At 35.8% G+C, this 7,656-nt stretch overlaps 1 pseudogene; it reads right to left on the minus strand.

The window, feature by feature from the left end:
- Positions 1-3,853: 3,853 nt before the first annotated feature.
- Positions 3,854-7,430, minus strand: LOC110569902 (annotated as a pseudogene).
- Between the last annotated feature and the right edge of the window lie 226 nt (positions 7,431-7,656).

Below are 7,656 nucleotides of genomic sequence, written 5' to 3' on the forward strand. Positions count from 1 at the left end.
GCAAATGGCTATAGATCATTTTGGGGAAGGCTTGAAGAGTCACAGTCCTTCAGGGCTCTTTCTCAAGGAGGCCTGGCCTCTTCATCAGTCATAGGGCTTTAGGTCTGTGAACTTAAGTCTAGAAAGTGAGTGACTTTCCATTTTGGCAACTCAAGTCAGGATTCTGGTTACAAGATATAGATATTTCTCTGTTTTAGAGATGAAGCAATATGTTCATAGACTGCCATCTATAAAATTTATATGATTAATAAGCTACTGCCGAAGATCCCATAGGTCAAAATATTGTGATTACAGGTTTGTTCCTGCTGCGTGTTTTGTTAAGCGCACCAACCTTGTCTCTGATAGTTAAATGTTTGGTCTTTGTCACTCTGGAATACCATCATCCCCACTGAAATAGGGAAACTTGTTCAATGGTGGCATCTTCTACTCTCTGCATTATATAGAAGAAAGCTAGTATAAAACATTTCCAAGAAGTTGATGCTCCCATCTGAAGGTATTTCACAATGTTTTAGTTAAGGGTGTGTCTTCTGGGCCCTCTCAAAGGTTATAGTGTTTGTGGTGGATATATAGGATACAGATGATAAATCTACTACAGTATCCCTATCTCTATAACCTCTTGTTATTTCTTCTACAGTATGCTGTAAAAGTTCTAGTTTCTCAGCTTCAGTGAATGTAAGCCATTGCAAATCCATGTTTCACTTAACCAATCAAGTAATTTCTTAAAACCACTTCCAGTTCACCTTAATATATTTAACCCCCAAATTTTGGTAGGTGTATGCATATCAATAAATTCAGCCTGGTCCAATAATTTAAAATATCTTACTTGGCTTAGACCAAAGCTTTCCTTAGAATCTATTTTTGCAAATATTTTCCACACATTTCTGAAATATTTTTGGAGTACAAATTATTTCTTCCTGGGACTGACTTAGCACTTATTCTCCAGAATAGGCCAGTGTCTAACTCTATTTATAGTTCTAGAATTAATAAAGAGTGGTTGTGATGGAGCTTGAGCAGAATATGCTTCCTCCTGCAAGACAATTGCCTCAGTTGATGTTATTATATTACCTTAACATAAGTGAAGCCTCATCTCTTTATTCACAGAAGTAGGGCCTGCTTCCTATAGCAAGGGAACATCAGAGAGACTTCGAAATTTTTCTCATATCTTTTTCATTTTATTTCTCCAGAGATCCACATTCCAACTTTTAAAGTCTTTCTCATTTTCAGTTGATGCTATCAATTTCACATTAGAAACTTGACAATCTGTAAATTACATTCTCATTGTAATTCTACATATAACGCAGTTAGTTAATTTTGGGTCCTATTTTCAGAGATATTTGATATTACAAGAAGTAAGGAATTATTTGTAAGACTGCCATATAAGCTCTCTGTTCATCTGACTGTGACTTGACATCAATCAGAAGTAGTCTTTCCACCCCTCAACCCTTGTGGTCATTAATGCTAACATAACGGTCGAGTTCATCTATGCTGTCCAGTGGTAGCTACTATTCACATGTGTCTATTTAAATGTAAATTTAATTTGAGTGAAATGAAATAAAATAAAATAAACCATTCAATCCCCCATTGTCACTAGCCACATTTGAAATGCTCAAAAACCACAAGTGGCTACTGGCTACTCTCTTGGACTGTGCAAATAGAACCTTTCAATCAGTGCAGGAGTTACATTAGATAGTGCTACCCTAGAGACTAAGTATACATATATACTAGATACACATTCACAGAGTATCCCTAACACTAAATTTAATAGCCAAAACCTGGAAACATCCCACTCTTTGACTGTGGAATGGATAAACACATTGGATAAACACAGTGAAATTGGAATATATTTATTGATGAAAATGAATGAACTATAGATACACACCACTTGTTGAATCTTAGTAACATATTATTGAAAGAAAGAGACACAAAACAATGCATACTTTTATTTTGTTACTATAGAAATAAAATATCGGTTAGTGGTGCATCACTGGTTGCAAAATGATAATGATAGTAAGGAAATTACTACCAAAGTAACAGGATAAGTTGAAGTTGTTCACATCAGGAAGGGATAAATGGTGACTTTCTGGCTGATTGGTGATACTGTTTTTGACCTGAATGGTGGTTTAATGATTGTTTAATAACTATTTGTTAAACTATCTTATATGTGTGCTGTATTTTCAAATAATATATGCTAAAATAAAATTATTTCAAAATGAAGAAATATTTCAAGTGAAGAAATTATAGACCCCACCCACACTCCTGGAAAAAAACAAAGCTTTACTTGAGAGAGAGAGAGAGATTGATAGAATGAGTCAGAGGAGGGGCACCGGGAGAAGCAGAGTCCCTGTGGAGCAGGGAGCCCAATGTGGGGCTTGATCCCAGGACCCTGGGATCATGACCTGAGCCAAAGGCAGGTGCTTAACTGACTGAGCCACCCAGTCACCCAGAAAATTTTACTCTTAAACTGCTATCCACTTGTTAAAATCTCAGTACTGGTAGACTTACATAATTCTCATTTTAGAGGAACAGAAGAGGATAACCAAGAACACAGAATCTTAACTGATATTCCTACTATTTGGTTTGCTTTAATATTACTGACAATATGTGTATATCATAATAAAATATTTTTAAGAACCCATTTAACTTAAAACACTCAGGAAAACCAATTAGGAGCAAAACACCCCAGTGCTTACTGATGTTGGAATTTCTGTATGGTTCTTTTACATATTCATTTCAGATAAAATGATGAAAGAACTTAGGATATATTTGTGAACATTTTTCTTCTTAATATTGAATTTGAAACTCATGATTGTATGGTAATATCATCATTGGATCTTTCACCTTAACACACAGTCTGTTGCAGGTGTGGACTTTATATAATCATTACTAGAAATTTTATTTCTTTAAGTGTGCATGTGTCTGTGTATTGTATTGAAGATAGTTTAAATTTTATTTTTTTATATTTATTTATTTGACAGGGAAAATGCTTTTTAATTATGTACTCAATTCATTTGGTGTATTTCAAAAGGTGCAGTACCTTTTTTCATTTATCAGTGAAAGAAGTTAGAAATTAATTTAAAAAAATCAGCAAATGGCAAACAAATTTCTTTGAAAGTCACAGTCACATATATAGTGCATCGTGGAAAAGAGGCAGGGCAAGACAGTTTCCACCCACTCTCATGAGTTTCATCAAATACTGGACCTAATCAAGGGTGGAGAGAAAAGGCAACTTTCAAAAAGGAGTATGTTATTAAATGAGGCATTTACTATACTCCTTCCTAAGAGCACCAGGTGGGGAACAAGTTTTCTAAACTAGATCTAGGAAGTGGAATGTGGAATCAATCCGTCCTCCTCCCCTTAAGGGTTGTCCAATGGTAAATGAATTTTAAAAACATGACTAAATAAAAACAAAGCCCACACACACTCCCTGCACCCTGCCCCCCGAGCAAAAAAAAGGGGGGAATAAATAAACCTAAATGTCCCAGATCACTTTCCAGAGTGGATGGAGCCCAGTGGAGCTTCAACAACCCAAATTAGTCTGTTACAGAGTCATCACAAGCAAGCCTTGCTTTTAAACCAAAAAAAAAAAAAAAAAAAAAAATTTTTTTTTTGAAATGACAAAACAAAAACATACTAATCACTTTTCTGACAATATACAATTTCTCAAATTAACTAGTACTGAGAGGGGGAAGGGGACCATACCTATGGGCCTTCTCACACGAGCGCATGTGGGTAGGTGCAGGGTATTTGTCATTTTTGCAAAAATGAATTTTAATCTTTAATCGTTAGTTTGATTTAACATTGTTTTTAGTACATTGCTGATACTAGCTGTGTGGAAAGGGCTCTGGAGAGATGTTCACAGCAGCACACACCTGTGGCTCTTCTTCGGTTCGGGAGGCTCCAGGGCAGCCAGTATTGCTTCATCAAATACATTCTTTAGGCTTTTCCGTGTGAGTGCAGAATACTCCACATACTCGACTGCCTTCAGGTCATGGGTCAGCTTTTCAGCAGTCTCTGGAGTGATAGGCTTCTGTTTGTTCTTGGCAAGTTTCTCTATCGTACAGAGGTCATCTCGGAGATCAATTTGGGTCCCAACAAGCAAGAAGGGAGTCTTTGGACAGTGGTGAGTTATCTCAGGCACCCATCTTTCCTTCACATTTTCAAATGATGATGGAGAGACCATTGAAAAATAGACTGGAAATACATTTCTTTGTGGATAACTCAGCGGCCGTAATCTGTCATAATCTTCTTGTCCTGCAGTATCAAAAAGTCCAAGAGTATATGGCTCTCCACCAATCATAACTGTGACTGCATACTTGTCAAAAACAGTCGGTACATATGCAGATGGAAATTTGTTTGTTGTGTAGGATATCAGGAGACATGTTTTTACCAACGGCACCATCACCCACAACAATGCACTTAACTGTCTGCGTTGCTGAAACAGTTTTGTATACACTTTAAGTATTTCAAATTCAATGATGACCTCAGCTTCTCTGCCGGGGCATTGGCAGCACTGCCGAAGATAGTTTAAATTTTAAATTTACAATTTGAGTATTTCATAAAACCTTTAGTAAACTAAGTAAAGCTGAAATTTCAGTCCACACATTTGAGGATTTTAATGAAACAAATATTTGTTATTGAATAACAAACATGTACTTTGATCTATATTTGAATCTGGTCCTGAAGACTACATCTAGATTGCATATTTTTATTTCTATTTTCATATCAGTTGGAATATGATACACAGAAAAAGAATATATCAGATTAAAAAGAAACATTCACGTTGCTCAGTATTTATTTCTGCACTCAAGAGCATACTCACTAACATAACATAATAAAATTAATTTAAAAAGCCAAAAAAAAAAAAAAAAGGATACTCACAGAGATCTTTCCTGGGGGAAAATTGAACTATAGCTTCTATTTCTTTCTATGCTATGCATTCTTCTCTAGGCTGTGTTATGTCAGTTCAGAGATAATGAGGAGCCATAAACAATGATTCTAAGGGATAGAGATCACTGGGGCAAGATTTATATTTGAGTAAAGATTGACCAAAAAATGTAGGTAGGACAAAGTCTGTTGGAATCATGCTTGTCAGAAACTTGATACAGGAAGGGGGTTTTAAGGCTTAAAGAAGCCAAAAATAGAGCTGAAAACTTCACTCTCTCAAATTCCTTCAATCTAGTCAGAGTGGCACAGGGAGTTGAATATCTTGACCAGACTGTTGATCTGTATCTTTTCCATTGTTACATATGTTGAAATGGTTGTGAATTTAGTGCAATATCACATCATATTTATATATTATGGCTTCTTGTCCTTCATCATATGTTGTATTGGGTGAATGAATGCTGGTGCTGAATGATGAGGTATGGAGGGTCGTTAAATTCTATGGATAGGAATAGTTGGAAGAAATTTTTGAAAACTGTGTAATGTAGCTGACTACTTTTATAAACTTGAGCAATCTGATAAATTGGTTTCCAGGGTTTGAAAATTTGGATGGTGTAAATATTTTCTGAGTCTGGACTTTCTCCTTGTGACTGGGGTGTATTGGGACAAAGTTTGTGTTGATACTTTGTGTATTAAAATATGTCTTACAGAAATCAATAGATGTCCTGCAGCTCCTCCAGTTTCTGATTGGTTTGGAGTGATAGTGCAGGTTTTGATGCTGCACAAAAGAGTAAGAATGAAAGCCATAAGTCATAGGAAATTGTGGATTTGGGATAGAGACAAGTAGCAATTTTTTATGCATGAATTTCACAGAGATAGTATGATATAGAGTCATATTGTCTTCAACAGTAAGTTTTATGTAGTTTGGTCATTAGTATGACAAAATGCAAGGAGGTACATTGATGGACCTGGATACCATGGGATTGGTAAGCGTGTTTTTTAGAATCAGGTTATGAAGTTCCTCTGGACTGCAGCATGGAAAGGGGGGCATTGTTTGAGAGATGGCATCTCCTTCAGTGATATATGTTTGGCTGTTTTGGCCCTAGACTTTAAAGACTACCCTTAGGGTAACTCTACTTTTCTGGTTAGACACTGTTATGTAAAGGCACTGCTTCATGTAACTGTTTAATTAACTTGGTGAGTTCTAATTACTGGGTTAATGGAAACTAATATGGATTTTGGTATCTGGAAGTGGGGTGTTAATGTAACACTTACCTAACATTGTTTATGTAGCTTTGCAGTTGAGTAGTGAGCAGAGGATGGAAAATTTTGAGAAGCATGATAGAAAATGCCTACATTGTCTTGAATAGATTGTTAGTAGAAATATAGATGTTAACGCCTTTTCTATTGAGAAGTTTGAAGGACGTGAGGAGTTTGGTAGAGAAAACATATTAGAGACTATTTAATCAAAAACAGACTGATGATAGAAATATGGATGTTAAAAGTTCTCCTGTTGAAGGTGTAGAAGAGAATGAAGAACATGTTATTGGAAAATGGAGGAAAGGGAATCTTTATTATATAGTGATGGAAAATTTAGCAGAATTGTGCCCTTTAGTTATGAGGAAAGCAGAAGTTAACGTGCTGAAGTTGGCTATTTAGCTGAGATTTCCTAGTAAAGTTTTGAAGGCAAAGTCTAGTATCTCCTTGTTGTTTATAGTAAAATGTAAGAGGAAAAAGATAAATTGAGGGAAGAACTGTTAAACAAAAAGGAACCAAGACTTTATGATTTGGGAAATTCTTCACTTGTCCTGATTGCAAAAGATGCTAAAATTAAGAATCACTGTTATAAAAGAGTGCTCTAGTGAAAAAACAGTGTGTGGCTGGAAAGTTTTTGCTAATACCTTTGAAAGACCAAAATGACAGAGTATTGAGTTGTGTTTTAAGATATTAAAAAGTTTGTGACACATACAATCCCTCAGCCATCTTAGTAGAAGCCAAAAATAGAGATGGAAATATTGAAGAAAAATCTATGGGGGAGTCTCTTGTCAAAAGGAATGAATTCTTGTGATATATGTGGGTAACCCATAAGGTTCTTGAGAATTTCATACTAGCAGAAACACTGCCAGCTAGGATTAAAAGTGTGACAGAGCCAAAATAAAAGATGGTTATTGTACTCACAAAATACTACAGATGGTAAACAGACTGATAAAAATTACCCAGCTGCAAACACGAGTTACCCTTTATGAAAAAGGAAGAATGACTCAGAGAGAGGAGCCTTAAGGTCAGATTGCAGACCCAAAAATCACAGAGGATTATTCCCAGGCCTTGAAACTAAATGGAATTTGCCCTGCTAGATTTTCAATTTGCTGAGATGGGTGACTCCTTTAATACTTTCCATTTTCTTCCTTTTTTAATGCATATGTCTATAGTTATTATTCTATACCTTCCCACAAGGGTATTTTGTGAGCAGATAACTTGATTTTTAAGTTCACAGGATTACATATGGAGAATTGTGCCTCAAGAAAGATTATATCCAGAGCCTTACCCATACCTGATTTAAATGGGTTAGATTATTAGATTTGAGACTTTGGAGGTGACAAGATTTAGATGAGATTTTGGACTTTGCATTGATCCTGCAATTTATTGATATTTGGGAGCACATTGGGATAAAGCAAAGATATTTTGCATGCAGGACAGACATGGATCTTTAAGGGCCAGAAAACACTGTGGTAGGCAGAACAATGGCCTCCTAAAGATACCTACATCCTAATTACA

This window comes from Neomonachus schauinslandi, chromosome X (assembly GCF_002201575.2).
Source record: "Neomonachus schauinslandi chromosome X, ASM220157v2, whole genome shotgun sequence".
NCBI lineage: Eukaryota > Metazoa > Chordata > Mammalia > Carnivora > Phocidae > Neomonachus > Neomonachus schauinslandi.